General features: G+C 37.2%; 1 pseudogene; it reads right to left on the bottom strand.

Moving 5' to 3' along the window:
* Nucleotides 1–5668, bottom strand: part of LOC132281574 (uncharacterized) — a 29130-nt pseudogene extending 23462 nt beyond the window's left edge.
* Between the last annotated feature and the right edge of the window lie 14278 nt (nt 5669–19946).

Raw genomic sequence — 19946 nt, 5'->3', positions numbered from 1 at the left:
AAACATCCGTTATGTCGTTCAACTATTTTAGTTGACAGGACATGCATCCACGTAAGATTTAACCATTTTAGTTAATCCATTCCATATGTATGAATAGGTAGGACTTAGCGTTTTGATCTAATCCATCCCCAATAGGCCACCATTCTATACCGGTGCATATAATGCATACGATCCATAAATGACGCACACTCAAATGAACATCAAATACATCCAGAGACAAACATAATAGAAATTAAATATAAATAAGATCCTATTATGCATCCAGTATATGATTATAATCATAGAACCTCTATTTAAATTGCTAAAGTAATGATAAACCATTTAAACCATCCATTACCATCCAATTGACAAAATAGAAATTATAACAGTTCATCAATTAACATCCATAGCGTGATATAATGATTATTAGAATTATAAACTGAGCACATTATACTAAAATTCCTAAACAATACTTTCAAACAAGTTCATTTAAATTACTAATACAAAGACTAGTAATTAAATCCTCCTCAATTCTTGAAGACATGCAAATTAATATTTAAATCTTATGATGTCCATTTAATCCTCAATTATAAAACCTATACATGATATAATGACACTCAGAAGTCTAAACTGCACATTATATGAAACCCTAATAGTATTTTATACTAATCCATTTAAATTGGTTAAAACAAAACCGGCGAGTAAAACTTCCTCAACTCCTAACTACATGTAACTTAGTATCTAAAGCTCATGATGTCTATAACCATATCCTAAACCAAACTTTCCGGCCTTCATGGAATTATATATATCATTTATGTCATATCCCATAAATAATTTCTTACCAGTCCGTTTAAGTTGCTGAAACAAACTAGCCAATTAAATCTTCCTTCATCCTTGACAACATGCCAATTATATGTTTATATTTCATGATGTCTCTTAAGATTAGCACACTATCATATACTAACTATTTTAAGGGTTTAACAGGTTAATTTTAAACATTTAAAACCCCCCTTCACTTTCCAAAAATCACTTTCAAGCCCCTGGAACCCAAAAACCTTTAGAAAACCACCTGTAGGTGTGCACCAACCAAGGGAGCCGGCTCCCCCATCATGGGAGCCAGCTCTCGAGCTTCTAAAGCCGGCTCTCCCTCATGGAGAGTCGGCTCTCTCACCTAGGGAGTCGGCTCCCTCCCTTAGGGAGCCGGCTTTCTCCCTGAGAGCTCAGCTTCTCCTCCTCTGGTCTTCTTCTTCGCTTCCGGCAAAGTTCCAGTTGTCTGTCCTAATTTTTTAAAAAAAGATTTTAGAGTTCAATCCAAGTCCTAACAGTCCTAGAAACTCCTCAAATTCCATTATAAATTAATTTACAAAAGTTTAAAATAAAATCGAAACGGTTTATGCAAGAAAACAATTATAGTTTGCAGCTCTATTCATTATGCATCAACATCCATTTTAAAATTTAAATTAGATTCCTGGAGACTATATAGAATGCACAGAACACATTTTTACAGGAAGAAGATAGAATGAAACTTGCCTTTAGGTTTCGGTTTGAAACCTTTCAATGTCGTTTCTAAATTCTCCGACGACTGCCAACTACCGGTAAACCTCATACTGCTCGATTTCAATCCCACAAGCCATCCCCTCCTTCCTCCTTGGTATGACCTTCACTCCACGACTAAAATCCTAACTGATGGTTCTCACAATTTCCTCTTAAGCTCCTTTCTATTTTTCCCCTCAAGAACCATTACGTGCTTCTATGTTTCCTCTCAAGAACTATTACGTGAATAGGGTTTTCAACCCTAGCAGACGTATACTGTTATATATATATAGGCCTTTATTAAACCTACTTCTAATTCCAACTAAATTATAAGTCGGCTCATCTATCTTCATAAAAGAAAAACCCTAAACCTAAACTATACATACGACCATATAAAATATAAACCAATTAAGTCATACAAGCCATATAAAACACAAGTCATTTAAAACACCAATTAAACAAATAATTAAATTACATCACAATTAAAAAATTAAAGGAAAACAAATAAACAATTAATTTAAAACAAATACACAATTAGTCAATTAAGTAAATAAGCACATAAGTTACATAATTAAATAAAAATGCAATAAAATCTAAAATCATTAATTAAAATACCTAGACTATCCTTTCTAAAATTAGAGGTATTACATTCTTCCCCCCTAACAAAAGTAATTCCGTACTCGAAATTCACTCTTACCTTCTTCCTTGATTTTAGGAAATTGTGAGCGAATGATATCCTCCTGTGTCCAGGTAGACTCAACCTCATTGTGATGACCCTACGGAACACGCACTAAAGGGATAACCCTATTCAAGAGATTTTAATCCCGACGGTCGACAAAACGACCCGGGGCCTCCAATTATGTTGCATCCAGTATCTATACCAGGGTACAAATCTATAATCCTCTAAAGGCACATAAAATTCCTAGGCATGCAGTGCTTAACAAGTTGATAATGCTAAACCATGGGTTACTGCCGAAACTGATAAACAAAATCCGTGAAAAGTCAATTTAATAGGTGAAACTGACCTTCCTCCAAAAAGTACATTACTTCCTATACGGAAGACATCCCAACCAACCATTTCCTGATAGAAAACTCAAATGAACGAGTTTAACTATTTACAAAATCCAACTGCCGCCTTCAAACTGCACGTAATTCTCTACAAAAGAGAGTATTTCTCCCTGATGTATCCTTAAATAAAGGCAAGGTCTTATTATATAACCTCGCTTCCATGCCAGACCAACAAGTGAGAGATCTGCACTACGTAATATCCAAAACCCCAAACGTTGTCACACTAACCTCATTGTGCCAACAATAGCACAGATAACAACTGAAAAGCGAAGTAACACTTTCAATTACCCATGCAAACCTAGGATATATGTCCTAAGCATATCCTCCATGATCAATGATAATGTCTCGACCAAATCTCCAGTCTAGAGATGCGAAACAAAGTTGTTGCTCCCACACCTTCAGACAATTCCTTTGACATAGCACTGTTTATCTACTATAAGAAATAACCACATGCTATAACTCTGTTATCAGTGCAATGTAGAACTAACATAAAACTCCAAAGTAAATACTACTAGAATTAATGTCCATAAGCAAACTTGTTCTATCCACCACACCTAATCCATATAGAATTAAAATTCCAACCAATGTTGGAAATTTCGACCAACCATCCACTCCGTCTGAGTCTTACTCCCATTTTGTCATAGGAAGTGGCTAAAACTTCCAATGATATCCAAGTATCAATTTCCCACCTTGCTAACGGGTGATACTCTTAGAGACAGTTATACACATGTCCCTATCTGTACTGCACCAAAACTAACATTATATGTCGTGATGCAACTCAAAACCATTTAACTGCATCGTAAAATTTATAAATTTTACATCTCAGTCACTCTAACCTTCCTCGCATCACTAAGACAAACCATTAATCCTCCTTCATTACCCTAAGCTCATCTGAGTAAGGTACCACCTCCTCCAGGGTTAACTCCAATCTTCTAAGTTAACCTCTTCAACTTCCTTGGTAATAGCAAATGTTACTTTTACACATGCTAACACTCAACTGATTGCACAATAATCACCGAAGGTTCAATTACCACAGCGGTTGATAAGACTATCCTCCTCCTAATTACTTCCACCAGACGAAACATAATGCAAAGTGTGAATCGCCACATCTATCCATCTGAGCCGTCTCGTGATCCGTGCTATTCATATGAACTTATATCTTATCAGTTCCAAAATAGACAAAAACGAAGCTGATTTAATTTTATCAGTCAAGCAATATCCTAACCAAAAATCCCGACCCTTGTGTAGAATAAGCAATCTCTCAACTAAATTCGCAAAACCTACTTTTTCATTCCCACTCTAGTATGAGAAATGGCTACAAGGATCTAATGATCTCTGATGGTCCCTCTGGATTATCTAATAGATATCAGACTTTGAGACAAAATCACTATGTCCCTCCTCCTGTCTATCCTCCAAACATCTGCTTCATTCCGTGAAACGTCATGTGTCCACCATAATAAATAAAGAACTAAGAGTTGTGAACCTCAGTCCTTACATCCTCCTTCCAATTTGTGTATTAAAAGTACTGGTAGTCTGGTACCACCAATTTTCATCTGTTCCCATTGTTTAATTTGGAGCATCGTCAAAAGCTAACTCTATAACTAAATCCCTACATTCTGATTCGTGATAAACTTACCGATATAGAAAGTCAATCGGTAATTTTATTTATCACAAGTCCACTAGCTACAACTTGTCCACATACATCATGCACCTTTTCTTTATTTAGGTGTTCCGTCTCACCTCCATGTCTTTGACATCCTACTTCTCTAACACAAGTAAGTGTCTATTAGGCTTCATGTCTAACTTCAAAAGAATATGGAATCTTTCCATCCTCCAAAAAGTCGGCAATTTCCTAGCAACAACTATTTGTTGCAAACTGTGACCTATAAAAAAAAAATTCCATATTATTTGTGCAAATGAAGAGACTTTGCTTCCTCCTCGCTATGCAACCCGGGTAACTCCTCCTAATGACACGCCCTCATGGCAATAATTCTTGATTAAGAATAGACTGATGACCAGTTAGTCCGTCTACTATCCTCATTCAATGTCATTCCAATAAGTACTTGAATCAGTACAAAATCTTCCTACCGACTTGGGAACAACTTACGAAATTTCTAAGAAGATGTTCCGCAAAGTCAATACCTCTGATAAATCATCGTGGCATTATAGTATATCAAACCAATCGTACTAGATTATTTGACTCGTACTGCTGATTTAATTATCCCATCCTGAAAACATACCATAATTATGCATGTCTAAGTTCAATAGATTGGCTAGAATTATGTATATATACCAAATTCAATGACCACATGCTCACAATCCTAGCGTAAATAACGTTATTCCTCTAAAACCGTTGTTGGCTGATCACACACTTGTGTCCCAACTAAACCACATTCCCAATCTTGAATACTTGATAAAAATAAAACACATAAGATACATACAATAAAACAAAATATAATCTTACTTAAAACATCGTTCTTTCTAGAAAAGAAAAACTCCTTTGAAATCAACCTTACCAGATTGGTTCACAATTTACTTTTATAGTTTCGTACGTAATCACCCAATCTCGAAACATATGCTCAAACCATAGCTTAAAACAAAATCCATTTGCCTCAACAAATTCCAAAGGCTTTACCCTCATCCTCCTTATACGCGGAATGCAAACCGTCTAATGTAACTTTATAAAGCAACTTAGAACATCACAACTCATTCCCTATACTCTCCGGAACGTGATATAAAATCATTTTGCTTGTTCCGATTAGAACTTCATCTAATTCCTAAACTCCTAAAGAGTTTTTTTTATTTTTTTTTATCCACTTATTTTAAAGGTAAAACGAAAGTTTAACTATATGTAGGTTGATCTACACTACCTCTACTAGTATTATTCACTATACTATTACTGAATAAGAGCACCCTCGTGCGATCCTCCATCTTCAAGATTCAGTACCCTCTTTCTCGGATACATTACAACCCCTCCATTAGGATCCTCTTCGGACTCATATTCCTCGTTTATCTCCTTTATGAGAACAACTGAAGTCGTGTTGGTCCCGTTATGCAGTGACCCAAAACACACTCCTAAATCCTTCATTGGCTTACACTTTTAAAAGTAGCGCCAACCGAAAACGAAACCTTCAATCCCAAGTTCTGCTTCTGACAAAGAACTTGATAACGTACTCCTTCACTCCTTTGGGTCTGTATCGCTTTCACCTTGGACCCCATCCTCCTCCTAGTGTCAACCATTCCATAACTATGAAATATAATTGACATTTGCTCTTCCTAAGAAACCATAAATAGAGTACAACGAATCCTAATATGGCTCTAAGTTTTAAGAGACGCGACGCAGAACTCATATAATGAAAGACACTCCTAAGGACACTAGAACCTGGAGTGCTCTGATACCAATTGTGATACCCCTCGATTCTAGAGCCACGAGTGATCAAGTCCGAGCATAGATCTGAGGGATACTAGACAATTAATATGTAAACAAGCAAGAGTACAAAAGAATTAAAAATAAAATAATACGCTGAAAAGAATTCTAAATATAAAAATCCTCCAAATAATAGATTAATATAATTCAATTTTTCCAATCCGTACAACTAGGGAATCCATCCAGTGAACCCCTACTAATTCCAAATGAAAATAATTATAGAACCAAAATCCAAAGTTAAAATATGAAAAGAAGTCCTACGTAATCGGAAAAGTGAGTGACTATATCTGCTTCATCATGATCAAGCTCTAAGCCTGGTACTGACGAATACCTGAAAAATAAAAGTGGTTTAGGCCCATATGCAAGTTCCATCCTACTACAATCCATACATAAACTGGATACGCAGATAGATCCTAGATAGCTTGGCAATAACTAAAATAGTCCATATAAATATAGATACACACTATAGGATGCTCACTAACCTATAGTGTAGTTCAGCCTGCATAAAAGGTAACATGTAAATCACACTTTCCAATGGCCATATACACCTAGACCTATTAGGGAACATCAGCAATATCCAATTACCCATCCTTTGCGATATACGCACCCTAACCATGATCCTGAGACTGAAGCTTATATCACAGTACCATAAGTATATATAAATCCTTCTTAATACAGAAAAATAAAACAAACATCCGTTATGTCGTTCAACTATTTTTAGTTGATAGGACATGCATCCATGTAGGATTTAACTGTTTTAGTTAATCCATTTCGTATGTATGAATAGGTAGGACTTAGCATTTTCATTTAATCCATCCCCAATATGCCACCGTCCCATACCGGTGCATATAGTGCATATGATCCATAAATGATGCATACTCAAATGAACATCAAATATATCCAGAGACAAACATAATAGAAATCAAATATAGACACGATCCTATTATGCATCCAGTATATGATTATAATTATAGAACCTCTGTTTAAATTGCTAAAGTAATGATAAACAATTTAAACTATTCATTACCATCCAATTGACAAAATAAAAATTATAACAGTTCATCAATTAACATCCATAGAGTGATATAATGATTATCAAAATTATAAACTGAGCACATTATACTAAAATTCCCAAATGATACTTTCATACAAGTTCGTTTAAATTACTAAAACAAAGACTAGTAATTAAATCCTCCTCAATCCTTGACGACATGCAAATTAATATTTAAATCTCATGATGTCCATTTAATTCTCAATTATAAAACCTATGCATGATATAATGACACTCAGAAGTCTAAATTGTACATTATATGAAACCCCAATAGTATTTTATACTAATCCATTTAAATTGGTTAAAACAAAACCAGCGAGTAAAATTTCATCAACTTCTGACAACATGTAACTTAGTATCTAAAGCTCATGATATCTATAATCATATCCTAAACCAACCTTTCTGGCCTTCATTAAATTATATATATCATTTATATCACATCCCATAAGTAATTTCTTACCAGTCCGTTTAAGTTGCTAAAACAATCTAGCCAATTAAATCTTCATTCTTCCTTGACAGCATGCCAATTATATGTTTATATTTCATAATGTCTCTTAAGATTAGCACACTATCATATACTAACTATTTTAAGGATTTAATAGGTTAATTTTAAACATTTAAAACCCCCCTTCACTTTTCAGAAATCATTTTCAAGCCCCTGGAACCCAAAAACCTTCAGAAAACCACCCGTATGTGTACACCAACCAAAAGGAGCCGGCTCCCCTATCATGGGAGCCGGCTCTCAAGCTTCTAGAGCTGGCTCTCCCTCATGGAGAGCCGACTCTCTCACCTAGGTAGCCGGCTCCCTCCCTTAGGGAGTCGGCTCTCTCCCTGAGAGCTCAGCTTCTCCGCATTTGGTCTTCTTCTAAACTTCCGGTGAAGTTCCAATTGTCTGTCCTAATTTTTTTAAAAAAGATTTTGGAGTTCAATCCAAGTCCTAATAGTCCTAGAAACTCCTCAAATTCCATTATAAATTAATTGACAAAAGTTTAACATAGAATCGAAACGGTTTATGCAAGAAAACAATTACAGTTACACAAAACGTAAAACCAGTTTGCAGCTCAATTCATTATGCATCAACATCCATTTTCAAATTAAATTAGATTCCTTGAGACTATATAGAATGCATAGAACACAAGTATACAGGAAGGAGATATAATGAAACTTGCCTTTAGGTTTCGGTTTGAAACCTTTCAACGTCGTCTCTAAATTCTCTGACGATTGCCGACTACCAGTAAACCTCTTACAGCTCGATTTTAATCCCACAAGCCATCCCCTCCTTCCTTGTAAAGACCCACTCCACCACATAGTATGATATTGTCCGCTTTGGGCCTGAGCCCGCACGGTTTTGATCTTGAACTTCACCCCAAAAAGCCTTATACCAATTAGAGATGACACACTTATATATAAGCACTTCACCTTTTCTCTACCCAGGCGATGTGGGACTGTGCACCCGCAGCTCACCAGTGTGGTAGCCTGACAGTGTCTCTCGCACCCGCCCATGGCACACCCGCCAACAAGGTCATCACAATCCACCCCCCTTGGAGGCCCGACGTCCCCGTCGGCACACTTCCGGTTGGGTTAGGCTTTGATACCAACTGTAACGACCCACTCCACCACATAGTATGATATTATCTGTTTTGGGCCTGAGCCCGTACGGTTTTGCTCTTGGGCTTCACCCCAAAAGGCCTCATACCAATTAGAGATGACACACTTACATATAAGCACTTCACTTTTTCTCTACCCAGGTGATGTGGGACTGTGCACCCGCAGCTCGCCAGTGTGGTAGCCTGACAGTGTCTGTCGCACCCACCCACGGCACACCCGCCCACAAGTCATTTGAATACTTGCATATGATGGATAGAATTAGTTTATTCCCTTTGACTTTGTAGATATAGGTTGTGAATGTCCATGATTAGGCTGAATTAGTTTAAAATCTTAGGATTGGATGTCTCATCTCCCCTTACATCACCTTCTTTTTATGACTGCTTGCTATATATAGATATATAGAGCTTGATCTTATTATATAGAGTTTTTCTTCTTCTTTTTTTTTTTTTTTTTTTTGAAAGATAAAGGATAAATTGTATTAATAAATAGATAAGATACATGCAAATTGAAGCAGTTAGCCCAGGCTAACTTCAATACAAAAGCAAGGCCCAAAACCTACCCACACATAAACTCGGCCCATGTTATAAGTAGCCTAGTTGAACAAAACAAATCATAACAGTTGGGGATGGCCATTACAGACCAACAATTTGATGAACATGGTAAAGAGCCCCAAATCCTAAGATTCAATCCCTGTTGTCTGGCGATTTTGCCGGCGGTCGGATGGTAGACTCTGGGATATCTCATTCAGTTGCAATTCTTAAAATATTGATGCAATCATTGATTGATAAGGAGAGGAACTTGCCTCTGACAGATTCCAATGTTTGGGGAAGAATTGAGTTTGCAGAGAGACATTTCTTTTTGAAAACTCGACGGTTCCTTTTAGTCTAGATGTTGTAGACTAGAGAGGCGAGACTCAATTTTGAGATTGAGTTGCTATGGATTCCATTAGAACCTTTCCAGTGGTGAGCAGCCCAGCGAATGAGGTTAGTCCAAGAAAATGGGAGAATGTGATACCCACAACGTGCTTAAATGAATGTCCATAAGGGCTTGACAAAGTCATGCTTGAAAAAAAGATGGTCATGAGACTCCAGTTCTCTGTTGCAAAGGATGCATATTGTTGCATCAATGTGGCTTGTGCATCTTCTATTGAGTGTGGGGAGACGTTGCTGGATGGCTACCCACAAGGTGAAGGAGTGTTTAGGTATTGATGGTTTACTCCATACCAGGTGAGGCCAATGAAGTGATGTAAGATCTCGGTTGAGGTACTTCATTGTGTGAGCAATGGAGAAGATACCTGTAGGTGATGGACACCAAATATACTTGTCTAGTCTATATGAGTTTGGTGTAGGGAGGTTGTGAGTGTGGAAAAGCTGTGGAAGTATAGTGGTAATGGATTGTGGGAAAGACCATGAGGAATTGGTGATGAAGGTGCACAGTTTAGTCTTATTGTCATAGTTAGAATCAAGCAATTGCTGTAGAGTGACAAGAAGGTGGAGGGGACCAAGAGAGCACCATTTGTCAAACCAAAAATTAAAGTTTTTGCCATCCCCAATTTCAAGGTTGACAAGAGGCCTGAAATCCTCCCTAAGATTGAGTAGTTTCCTCCAACTCCAAGAACATTGTCCAGGAGTTTTGACCTCCCAAATTCTCCTGCCCTTTAAGAGGTATTTATTAACCCATTGGACCCATAGCATGTTATTTGAGTTGATGATTCTCCACAACTGCTTCATGATAGCTGAGCAATTTTAAGAATGCAGGTTAGGGAGCTCCACACCTTTTGGGGAGACATCATTTCTCCTAGCCAACTTTCCCTCCAATTTTCTTTAGGGCTGGACCAAACCATAGGAAAGATCTAAAGATTCCCTCAAGCTCATAAATAATGCTCATTGAGATCAGAGGATGAACTTGGAGCTCTAGAATATTTGTGCGGAGAAGAGAACTGCTCTAATGAGCTATAATCTACCAGCAAATGAAATGCTTTTACTTGTCCAGTGTGAAATCTTTGTAGTGATCATGTCAATGAGCAGGTTGCAATCATTGAATCTTAGCATGGTAGATACAAGTGGTACCCCAAGGTACTTAACAAGAAGACAGCCCTTCTCAAAGCCCATTAGGTTAAGAATTGAGGATTTAAGCTGGCTGTTGACACCAGATAGAAAGATATGGCTCTTGTTGCGGTTTGTTTGTAGTCTAGAGAGGTTGGAGAATGTAGTAAGGGCATGTTTTAGTGTATGTAATGAGGGTAGGTCAGCATACATGGGAGAATAACATCAGGCATCAACAAATATAAGGTGTGTCAATGAGAGCTCTTTGCATCTCCAATGATACTTGAAAGGTAAGTATGTGGTAAGTTTGTTGACAATGGAAGAAAATGTTTGCATTATAATTACAAATAAGAAAGGTAAGAGTCGGTCACCTTGTCTTAACCCTTTAATACTCTTGAAGAATCCATTAAATTCACCATTTATAGAGATGGTGAAGGATGGTGTGGTGACACATGTGTGTACCCAATGCAAGAAGGTTGGTGAAAACCAAGTAGTGATAGGGAATCAAAGAGGAACTCCCAAGACACTGAGTCAAAGGCTTTTTTGACGTTTATCTTAAGAGCACATCTAGGTAATGGTAAGTGTCTATGGTAGCCATTGAGGAGTTCTTGGGCAAAAAGGATGCTGTCATCTGTTTGCCTACCAAGTTCAAATACAAATTGTGTTGGCCCTATGATGTGTGGGAGAACTGGTTTGAGCTTATTAGTCAACAGTTTATATATACATTTGTATATGGTTGAGTAGCAAGATATTGGTCTGTAGTCATTAAGGGTTGTGGGGCTTAGTTTTTTTTGGCACAAGAAAGCGGTATGTAGAGTTTACTTCCTTGAGTAATTTCCCAGTGATGAAAAACACCTTGATTACGAGAGTGACATCCTTGCCAATAATAGGCCAAGTCTTTTTGAAAAAATAAGAGTTGTATCCATCAAGGCCAGGTTCTTTGTCACTATTGATGGAAAACATGTATTATTGTGTCTCCTCATTTGAGGGTACTGAGCACAAGGAATCACAAAAACTAAATGGGACTGTGGGTTGAAGGTAAGGAGCATGGTGAGAGATACCTTGGTAAGGATTAAGGTTCATCCCTAGGACAGAGTGGAAATGTGATACAACTTCCCTTTTGATGGCTTCAGAGGTGTTGAGCAACTCTTCATTTGTTGTAGTGATGGATGTGATTTTGTTTCTATTGAATGTTGAGGATATGGAGTTGATGAAAAATGAAGTGTTGGAATCTCCATCTTTTAGCCATCTAATTCTGGACTTCTGCCTATATGATTACTCTTCACTGGTTTTGAGTTTGGTGTATGAGGACAACAGTTGTTTCTCAAGGTTTCTAAATGGGATTTCATCTGGTATTGCGTCAAATGAGGTTTGACAGTTTGAAAGGAAGTCTTTGGCAGCTTGTACTTCCATTTGGATAGCACTGAAGTTTGAAGAAAACTTCATCTTGAGTGGCTGTTTGAGTTTTTTAAGCTTGGTAACAAATTGGAACATGGTGAAACCCCCTACATCCTCCCTCCAGAGTTCATTAATCAGTGGTAAGAAGTCATCATTGGAGCTCCAGTTAAAGAATCTGAAAGTTCCATTTTCTTAGTGGCGTTGGGTAACCAGGTTAGATGATCATTGGTCTATGGTCAGAGATTCTTGGTGCTAGAAAATTACAGTGGGATAGGGGAAAGGCTTAGGTCCATGACTCATTGATGAGAACTCTGTCAAGCTTCTTGGAAATGTTGAAAGTTCCAGGACTTTTGTTGGACCATGAGTGAAAAACTCCTGAGAAGTTTTAAGTCATCAAGGTTGGAGTTGTACAGGCAATTTCTGAAGTCAAACATTGATTTAGAAGTTATTTTTGGAGCCCCTATGGTTTTCAGATGCAAATTTGATGATATTAAAATCACCTCTAAGGACCCAAGGTAGAAAGGAGAGGGAAATGGAATGCTTTTCAATGTTTATCGAGAGGCTGCATCTTTTAAAGGAATCATTTACACCATAGATGAAAGATACATAGAAGGTATTTCTACAGTTGAGAATGGTAACATGACAGTGAATTGCTTGTCTAGACATCTGTAAAACCTGAAGATTAAGAGATAAAGTGTTCCAAAAGACCCAAATTTAGCCTAAATCGGAGTAATGATAGTTGTAGGATAGGTTACATGAGGCTGCAATAAAGTTGTGGATCCTGTCCACATTGATTGGGTTATTGTCTCAATGATAGATGCAATATCTATCCCATTTTATTAGAGAAGTTGATTTACTTCAGCTTGCTTCAAGCCCTAATGTTCTATATGGCTATTGATACCATTTAATGGTTTGAAAAAGCTGCCACTTGAGAGAAGATTCCCCTTCTATGCAAGTGAGGATTTCTTTACTGTCTTCCTTTTTGATTTGCTTAGCCCTTAGCTTTGGGTTTGGATAAGTCAGCTGGTAGGCTTGTTGTGGAGTTACATTCTGAAAGGTTGGAGGAGTTAGGTTCAGCAGGTTGTGGATAGGTTTTTCGCACATCAAGTAGATGTGTGGTTATGTTACATTGGAGTTTGGAGGTGTTAGGTTCAGCAGGGGTTTTAGGTATCATTTGGATTGGTTTGTATGGTCAATGGTGAAGTTCTCATTTTGGTTAAAATAGTTGGTGATAATGTTTTGCCTGAATAAGGGGAGATGGGGTTAGAAGATAGGTTGGTTGGTGATTGAGAATGAGGTGATGGATGGGGTTATAGTGAGGGATTTGTGGTGGTATTGTGGATATGTGAGGGTTTTGTGGAGGGAACAATTTGCCATTCATAATTTGGTTGTAGGGTTTTGTTTGAAGAAGGAATACGGTGATAAGTTTTGATGGTGTGACTAAAAACCTTGCAAAATAAGCATATAGCTGGGCAGTTTTGGTAATCCACATGGACATTAGCAACTTTCCCAGTACTGAGATGGATCCTGAGTTGTGAGGGAAAGTCTGAAATAGCCTTGATGTTAACACAGACCCTTGCAAACCTAGTCTTGTGCATGCTTTTGGTGATAGAATCAGAGACTAGAGGTTCACCAAATTTGCTTGAGATGAAAATTAGTCCATAGTTAGTCCAAAATTGAAGTGGTAGACCAAAGAGCTTGATCCACATAAGAATAGAGGAGTGTTGGCTTTTATAGAAGGATGGCTCCTAATGGCATATCATTAGTGGCTTGTTAACGAGGAACCATAGTCCTTCAGCAAGAATGGCATTGCACTGGTCTAACTGTAGATGAGAAATGGAATTCAAAAATTCTTTTCTCAGAGCTTGTAACCTTATGAAGACCCCCATTAGCCCAGAGTGCAGTGGAGAGATCCTTGACCATTCCAAATGGCAGGCATTTGTGTACAAAGCACCCTAGAAGGTTAGTTCTCATTTTGGATAAGCCAGTTTTTTCCATCTCAGGTGGAACAATAGTTCATTCACCTAGTTCAGACGGGGGGATAAGGGGTAATGGATGTCTAGATGCGTGGGATTTGACAACAGAGGCCCAAGTTGTAGTTATGTTGTGCTTTTAGATTTGAGCTAGTTACATTAGTTGTAGGGAGTGGTAGATTATTCGGGATTAGACTGGGGGGTGTGGTGGTGTGGGTGTGACTAATGTAAGGTCATTAAGTAGGTCTTTGGTATTGGTGTGAGTATGCTAATGTGGTGTAAAACCTAGAAGGGTGTTACTTATTGGTCCAAGAAGGTGGTTTGAATTCAAATTCAAACTAGAGCCAGCATCATCTTTGATGTTGATGTGATGTTTGTGGTGGCTGATAGTGGTGATGGAGGTGTTTCCCGTTGGTTGTAGAACCTCAGCTGGTTGTGGTAGTGAAGAATCAACAGCAGTAACATCGTCATGATGAAGGCCTCCATTGATCTGTAGCATAGAGGAGTGGTTGAAGGAGATGATCTGGTCAGAGAGGGCACTGATCTTGGATCTCACTTTAGCCTGGGCAGTGAGACCATCTCCTATGAGTCCTCTTAGCCATTCAACTTCTTCAAGCAAGTGGTTGTAGGTATAATTACTTTTAAACTCATTCAGCTCCACACGAAGTGTATATATTTCATCAATTAAGGCTTAGGTGATCTTGGGGTCAATATCAGCAAGGATGTTGTGGTCATCCACAAATTTGGAGGTTTGAAACCCTAACTATTTAATGGTGGTGTAGGTGGAGAAGGAGATTTTCTTGGCAGGGGTGTATTTGTTTGTGGTTGTATTGATCTTCCTGGCAGGTTTGACAGAAACCTTTTTGATTGGGGTTGTGGTTTTATGGTTACTTGGTGGGGGAAAAAGGCTGGATTTTTTAGTATGGAGGTTGGTTGTGGTTTAGGATCAGTGAAGGGGTTGGTTTTGGTGGTATAGTTAGTTGCAGATGGTTTAGGTGGTGAGTTATGTGGTACTTAGAATGGTTAAGGATAATGTCCAGAGAAGGATTGTGAATTGGAATGATGAAACAGTGTGGTGAATGATGGTTTGAGGTGGTTTGGTAGTTGGTTCCCGATGGATGGCCGGAGGGTTTTGGGAGGTCTCATCTCATCTCACTTCTTATTATATAGAGTTCGAATAAGAATAAGAGAATGAAAAAGACTCTTAAGCCTTGTGATACTTTGTCTAGGACAAAAAGGAAATCATTGCAAAATATAAAAATAAATAAAAAATGACAAACCCTTTTGTTGAGCCATGTAAGGAACCTTTATCATGTTAGGTTCCAAAGGATTAAGTCTCTAAATTAAAAACAAAGAAGTCTTTTTGACCAATTTGAGACAATCTACCACTTGATCAGTGCATGGTACGATATATGTTCTTTTTGTAGAGATTAAGGATAATGTTAGGGGATATGTTACGAAAATGCGTTTCTTAATTTGGAAGGAAAAAAAATGAAAATGAAAAAGAACCACCTACTAAAATGCTCCAAAAAAGTATAAGAAATAGCATATTTAAACCATGTAATGAATTTAATTAGGATAAAAATTAGTTACATAATGTATACGTATTAGTTTAGAGAGAGAAATGAGAGATGGGTTTGCAGGAGAAGGAAGAGAGATCGGTTTAGTGTAACGACCCGAGTTCTGTAAACCCGGTGCGTCAGTGATTACCAAAAGATGACCCGTTACCGGGTCTAAAATGCGGAACAAAAGGTGAAACAATGTCTTTCTAAGACATTGTATCTAGAGATACAATGTCTCTTTAAGACACCCACGTGACTCTCAATGAGGTCACGAAACCCAAAGGAAAACAAGTGCGGAAGTGACGTTTCAAAAACGGACCAAAGGCAACCTAGGGGAAAAATGGTCATTTCTAAGGTTAAAGTGGGTACTACCGAGCACACCATTGGAAAGACAACAAAAAATTAATGAATTTAGACTCAAGAATCACTTGATTCAGAGTCCGGATGAAGAAGATATGGCTAACGGAAGAAACAGGGGTAAAAAGGTCAAAATAGTCAACCATAAGTCATCTAACTGGTTACCAAGCCTTCCTAACCGGTTAGGAGGCCAAAAATGAAGACCACAACACTGCCCATGCTCATCTAACCGTTTACGAGACCCCTACTAACCTGTTAGGAAGCAAAGACAGAAGGTTCAGCAAAGAAAACTGGCAGTAGGGGTTTTTCGGCAAAAATTGGGATTTTGAGGGCCAAAATGACACTTTCTGGAAAAACTCAAAGAAGAAACCCCCCTCAAAATCAAGTTTTCTACTCGGCATAGTGAGCAAAATGAAAAAAAAAAAAAAAAAAAGACATTGTAAAATACCCGAAATGCCCCTGGAACAGAATAGGGTAAAAACTCGATTAAATGCAACCTTAGGTTTTTGTTTCATCAAGAAGGGCATTGTTTGCCAAAGTGAGCATGCAAGTATATGTAATATGATAAAATAGATGTGTTACAATGGCCTAAGGCTCTATGGCATGTCATATGCAAAGTCTGACCCTTCAATGCATTAAATCACATATATTCCGTAGGCAACAATGAAGTTAAAATTAGCATACATATCACTTAAGTGTCTTTGGCCCTTGGCCTCATTACAAACACATTCTAAGAGTAATAAAAGGTGCACTTAAGTGCACATTACATAGCTTAGACAATAAATACAAGCTTTGATACATTAAACCAAAAATGATCATGATATGCTAACAAGTGCATATTCAATATCACCAAAAATACTCCAAGAATTCTAGCAAGTCTAAGAGTGTTGTGCATCCCACGATAAAGCTTCTTTACCTGAAAAACACCTAGTAACTTCGGGGTGAGTAAACAAGTTTACTCGTAGGGAATGAGCATGCATAAGTTTAACTTATTACAAGATTTGCAATTCAATAGAATTTAGTCCATGCTATTAACATGACATTGGAACCTTTAACATAGCACAATAAGATACAATCTCACAAAGTTATCAACTTGGAAATTAAAGAGCAAAATCAACTAAAGTGGATACTTGGATATTGCCCGGACTAAAACTGTACTCTTGAGATCACTTTAGGGCTATTAACCCATGGGTACCTTCCCCTAGTGCGCACTATAGTTTAAGGAGCTCTCTATCTCCCATACTAGAACCAAGTCCTAGCCATGTCAAGTTCTTGATGATATCCCAAGTCTCCAAAATTAACAAGTAGAGCAACATGTCATGATATGTGATAAAACACAAGTTTCATGGATTACATGACTAAATAATTAGATCAACATGGCAGAAATTAAGTAGGCCAACTAAGTAATTTCTCAAGATTTCAAGAATTGTCCAAATGATTCTAATTTAATATATGACAAAAAGTAATTCATGGCCATGCCATATATCAAGTCAAAAATGAAATACAAACTTAGTACAAATAATTAGAATTTAAATTAACTTAAATCAATTAATTCTCTAGACTTAAAAGCTTATTTAAATCATGCCAAATTAAGATACAACAAAGATAAAGTCATGGCCATGCCATATATCAAGTCTAAAGTGAGGTATATACAAGTTACAATTAATCATTTATTTCTTATTTCAATACAAGGCATGCATACAACTTGAATATCACTACAATAACAATTAAATCACTTGGAAAATAAATTATAACACCCCCTACCTCAATAGAGAATTGAATCTCTATAATCCAAGGCAACCAAACCTAAAAATAGAAAACCAAACAAAGGTTTTGTAGAGGAGAGTGAGAGGAAACTAAAGTATTCCAAGCTTTAAGGTTTTAGGTGAGTGGAAGGGCACCAAAATGAAGTCTAAAGCTTTAAACCAAGCTTAGTCTTCAATGGTGGCTAGGTTAGGGTTCTTGAGAGGAAAAAGATAAATAAATTAAATATGAAAACCCTAAGTTAAAATGGTGGGATTCTCCACTCACTAGGTGCTATTGCACTACCTCTCTCACACACACACTTCCAAGACTAAAGGTGAGTCCTACACTTGTTATGAATCTAAGTAAGCTTCCAAGATTAAATATCAAGCCTACATTTGTCACAAATCAAGGTTTCTTCCTAGGCTTAATCCTAAGCCTACACTTGTCAACCATCTAAGCCAATAAGCAGTCCAATCCTAGGCCAATAAATGGGTGGACCTCCACCCTCCATGTGTCATCAAACAAGGCTTCCAAGTGGTTCCACCATAAGATCAACAAGTGGCACCATGAGTGTGTGACACTTGTCATATTTTTCAGAAATTGCAAAAAGGTCCTTTTTAAAAATATCTTCCAAATTAAATTGTAAAATGGTCCCTAAGATGAAAAAGAATTACTTTATTTAATTACACAAAAACCCCTCAAGTTATGAATAATTACCAAAAGTTATGCATTCATGCCCTTTACAAGAAAAGTAAACATTTAACATGCTTTTCTACAAAAGTAAAAATGTAGATATCATGGAAATGAAATATCATGGACGCATGCAAAAGCGGAATCAAATCCTTGCACAAAAAGTGAGGTTATGCAAGTAAAAATGAAAAACGAGAAAAGGACGAAATAGGGAAAAAGATGAAAAAAGAAAATTACCGAAAAAAGAAAAGAAGGAAAATGACTGGGTTATTACATTTAGAATCTTCAGATAGAGAGAGAGAGAAGGAAATATGAGTGGTTGTTTTTTGTAGAGCGAAGAGTGTGGGTTGTCCTCTGTCAGTCCTCACTCTTCACGTGATGGAGAGAGAGAGAGAGAGAGAGAAGATGAGAGAGAATATTTTATGTGTGTGTATAAAAATCTAAGTTTGTGTGTGTGCATAGTACATATAACTCCGATTTTACCATTGTAACTATGTGCTGCTAATCTGGAAAGGACACTTGAAGATGGAGAGGAAGGCAGTTGAAGTTGAAGATGCAGCCATGATATAGTTTATATAAATATATTTTTATGGACAATTTATGAAATTTTTGTTATTTAAGTACTTTGTGGGTAGCTCAATTGTTCAAAAAGAATAGACAGGTATATAATGGACTTTATGAAGTTGGGATTAACTTTTAGTATAGCTTTTAATATAGTTTTTGATATAGCTTTTACTTTTGGTATACCTTGGACAATTGAATGGTATATATAAAGTATGCGTATTAATTTAGAGAGAGAAATGAGAGTGTGTTTGCAGGAGAAGGAACATAGATGAGTTTAGAATTTTCAGATAGAGAAAGAAGGAAATATGAGGGGTTGTCCTCTGTCAGTCCTCACTCTACGCATGATGGAGAGAGAAAGAGAGAATATTTTGTGTGCAGGCATAAAAATTTGAGTTTGTGTGTGTGCATAGTACATACCACTCCGGTTTTACCATTGTAACTGTGTGCTACTAATACCACTCTACTCACACTTTCTTTCCTTGTTGCTTTCTTGGGATGGTCAGATTTAGGCTTCACTTTTTTTTTTCCTAAATGGAATGGTTTTATATACAAAAAAATTTGAAGTACAAGTGCATAACGAGGCTTACCTCCTTTACAATTCAAGACCTAGAATAAGCCCACTTCCAGTACAAACTGGAACAAAAAAACATAAAACAAAACCATAAAGCAGTTAAAACACAAGTATAAAGTCATCTAAACTTAGTTTGAGATAAGCCAAAACTTCCCAAACTATAATCTTAGCAACAAATGCAGCCTGATCTTGATAACCTTCATGAAGAACAGCATTCCTAACAGCCCAAATCTTCCATACAGTAGTTGCAAAAATAGCGCTCAAAATCTTTGTCTTGACAGAATTAGGAGTAGAGTGTAAACAGAACCAATCAACTACTTGCATCAATGTATCACAAACTGGCATATCCATATTCATGAGGCAAAAAATTTCCT

Source organism: Cornus florida, unplaced genomic scaffold, assembly GCF_030987335.1.
Source record: "Cornus florida cultivar Cherokee Brave unplaced genomic scaffold, ASM3098733v1 CherokeeBrave_3.0.0_Hap2_Chr11, whole genome shotgun sequence".
Taxonomy (NCBI): Eukaryota; Viridiplantae; Streptophyta; class Magnoliopsida; order Cornales; family Cornaceae; genus Cornus; species Cornus florida.
The sequence above is the reverse complement of the archived record's forward strand: the minus strand, read 5'-3'. Positions and strand labels throughout refer to the sequence as shown.